The sequence below is a fragment of the Fragaria vesca genome, unplaced genomic scaffold (assembly GCF_000184155.1).
Source record: "Fragaria vesca subsp. vesca unplaced genomic scaffold, FraVesHawaii_1.0 scf0513160_u, whole genome shotgun sequence".
NCBI lineage: Eukaryota > Viridiplantae > Streptophyta > Magnoliopsida > Rosales > Rosaceae > Fragaria > Fragaria vesca.
Window position 1 is genome coordinate 1,701,916 of NW_004443448.1, and position 3,712 is coordinate 1,705,627.

The window sequence follows — 3,712 nt, forward strand, 5'->3', positions numbered from 1 at the left end:
ACAATGCTCTCTTCTTACTTCTCACACAAGTAATGCAGATCAAGTAACCTTAACAAAGGAAACTGAATTGCTAGACTGAGATCTCACACACTCATCTATGCTAGTTCTCACACAACTAGATTCTGATACAGCTGATTCTTACACACAATCAGTTTATGCAGCAATACTGAAACTATATCTCTTTCAGTTGGAAGTTCGAATGTTTCTTGTACAGTCAGGATTCCTTGGTTCTGAATCACAACCAATTTCTCCTCTTCCACCAAACCAGGTTTCAACAATCTCAAATGCAATCCATCTGCAAGTAAGAAAGAGATACTTAGTTGATAGGTAAACACACACAGGCTGTTTGTAATATGAGTGTTAACAGAAAACAACTGAAGAGCCAAGTTTCTAAATGCAGCAGAAGCAATTTATAGAGTATGAAAATACTCCCCCTTAACTGATGCCATTCAATGACCAGATCAGAAATCATATCAGATATGAAGCAATCATGTTACATCTGTTGAGCACTTTCCAAAACTGATATACCAGTTTACTGCTATGACAAAGTCATTAAAAATATGCAATTCAATTTCCTGATCATGCTGATGCCAATGATAAAGCACATAGACATACAAAACCAAATAAGCAAGAGTTATGCAGATAACTAATTCTAATGAACTTGATTTGGAAAATCACCAAGTCAAATATCCTAAAATAATTAGAGATCCTGCAAATAAGCACTCTAAAGAACCTGATATGGAAAATCCTAAACATAAGATTTTTACCAGAAATTTTTCACTCAAGATAATTAACCAATAAAGAGATTAACTTACCATAAACGATCCAGTGAAAAACTCATTACCTGTAACACTTGAGGTAATACCTCTGATTATGCAGACTTGTGATCAACACTTGAACTTCCAGATCGTGTAACAGTTTTTTCCTTTCTTCACTGGGAATCCTTGTGTTGAATAGGATCTGCCAACATGTCAACACCCATCCTTTCATGGGTTTAGGGATTTCATCTCGTTCCTCTTCTTGCTTTTTCCATTTCTTGGGGTTTCTGGTATAAAGGGTTTTAGGTCTCTCTCTCTCTCATTGATTTCAATAATGGTTTCTTTCAGAAATTGGGGATTCATGTGTACTGGCCTTAATGGCTTTTGTCTATAATTTCTTGGTTTTTGGTTTTGTTGTGGTTTAAGGGTTTTGGGTTTATTGAGGTTTTTAAATCGATAAATAGTAATTGCTAAATTTACAGAGCTGCACCGCTGCATAAAGGGTTTATTGATGGAGCTGTATAAAAACAGGCCTAGAAAAACAAATTACAATGTAACCGATGAAAGTAATTAAATTGATGGTTTGATAGTTTGATGAGGTTCAAGGGTGCATATGCTCTTAGACAATTCCAGACTACATATTTTTAACTTACATTCTTGGCATATGTACTTCATAATATAATCTTAGAGAATTGCAGATGAGATATTATTTGTAGCTGACCTTTGCACATCTACTTCAATTTAGTGTCTTTCTTAACCTAATCAAAGATTTTTGGCACAAGAAACTGTACAACTCACATATCTACTTTATAATTTAGTTTTGTTGTACAGTTTCATAGGAAGATCCAGTGAGATCGGCCTTTTAATAATGAGGCCAACACAGATGAAAATTATGAGATTATGGGTCCGATAGCCACAAAAGGCCAACCTCTATCATCCGCCTAGAGACTAATTTTTACTTCCAAGTTCCAACTGATGGCTTCTCTTTCATGTAGTCATAATTGCAAAAAAGTAATAGTTGCTCCTACAACTTATTTGCAGTTACGAATTTGGGGTTTGATTATCCAGGATTTAGGACAGGAAGTTTTGAATTGGGACTAGTTTCATGCTCTCGGAAAAATCAGTTCCGATTTCAGAACAGCAACAAGGTCAAACAAGAAGCAATATAATCAGCGTTGCCGACCATATATGTGTTGGGTGGAGATAACAAGTTGCACAATTAACTTGAGAAGCTCAACATTAGGAGCAGCATACTACCATCTATAGGGACTAACTAGAATTATGACCCGCGCTTTGCCGCGGGATTTGCGAGATTTGTGTTCATAATTTTTCTTCTTTTATTCTTATTTCTAATGTATCAAAGTGCAAGATCTATGTAGATTTAATTTGAAATACTTAACAACAAAGCACTTATCATAGTAGTAAAAGTATATCTCTTATGTTCTTTCTTTTCGATTCTTTCTTTCACTCTTTTCCTAATCTATTATTTTCAAAGGAGATAGAACAATTTCATCGGAGACAGAACAAAGTAAATTTCAGAGGGTCCTTTTTAGATAGTGTGTCCCAATTTACTTTTATTTTTCAGCAAAAAAAANAAAAAAAAAAAAACCTAGGCCCGAGCCCAAAACTGTTTTTACTGTATATAAATAGTAAATCACTGTAGATGAACAGTGATCAACAAATAGATATATAGTAAATTGACTACCAATCCTCACACGCAGAACAAATAGTAACGCTTTATATGATGCTGTATAGGGGTGAAATGAGAAGTGAGATTAAATTCAAAAGAAACACTTGATAACGCTTTACAATAAGAAATGCGAAAATAAAGGGATTGAATGGGAAGAGATTATAGACATTAACTTGAAAGTTGTATGCCTCAAAAAATCTAACAGTAGAAAGGTTAGCTCAGATGAGAGAACACAGTAACAATAGAAAAACGGACAACCAAGTGATGTTACAGACTATAAAGCAAACTACGGTTGTTATTGTTATTATGAAAGGGTTTATACTAAGAATGCCCTACTGCAAACTTGTGAAGCTTCTGGATGGCACTGTACATTTAGCGCCGCCAGTGTCAACAGTGTGTTTTCCTTGTTGACCTAATGTATCTCAAACACTGGTTTGTACCGATTCAAAACGAGCCAACCCTAATAGTCTTAGCCACAACCTTACTCTGTTTCAATCCAATTCAGCTATATCATCTACCTCAATGACATCATTTTCTCTATTCACAGGGGCGGGTTTAGGTCCTAGATTAAGTTCTTGCCAGACTAACATTATACCACACAACATCTGCTCAAGTCGTTCAGATCCTACATGGCCCTGCACCCTTCAACTGCTAAGATACAAGCAATCCATCTAATGCACTCTTCATAGAGAAGTAATTTAGACATGTTGCTGACACTCCAGTATTACCCTACTTTCTTGAGAAAACCATCTTCCAAACTATCTCTTGTTACGTAAGATCACTATCCCACACCTAAGGTTTAAGCCAAAACTATCAGTTACACTAGTTCACAACATGTATTGTGGACAGAAACTCAAAATTATTTCAGTTGAACAAATCCATCATTTGAGCAATGTATGCCCCTAGCCACCTAAAACCAAATCGGTACAGTATGAAACATGCTGCATAACTCCCAGCATTCTCATAGCACCAATACCGTTGTATGTACTGCACTAATGGAGATGATATCGACACTGTTAAGAAATTACTTGGTTCACTAGGTTAACGAAAGAAAATTTCAATCCCACAGATGCGAAAGAGCAATTGAATACCAAAAAATGGACAAACAAGAGATGCTAGCGAAAACTGCAATGCAGACTAAGGTTATCATTGTTATTGAGATCGAAAACAGGGCAAGGCCCTCTCAGACAAGCACTTCCTCTGCCATTTCTTCCATGGCCTGAGGATTTATGATAATGTTACACTATATCTCTAATCAACAAAA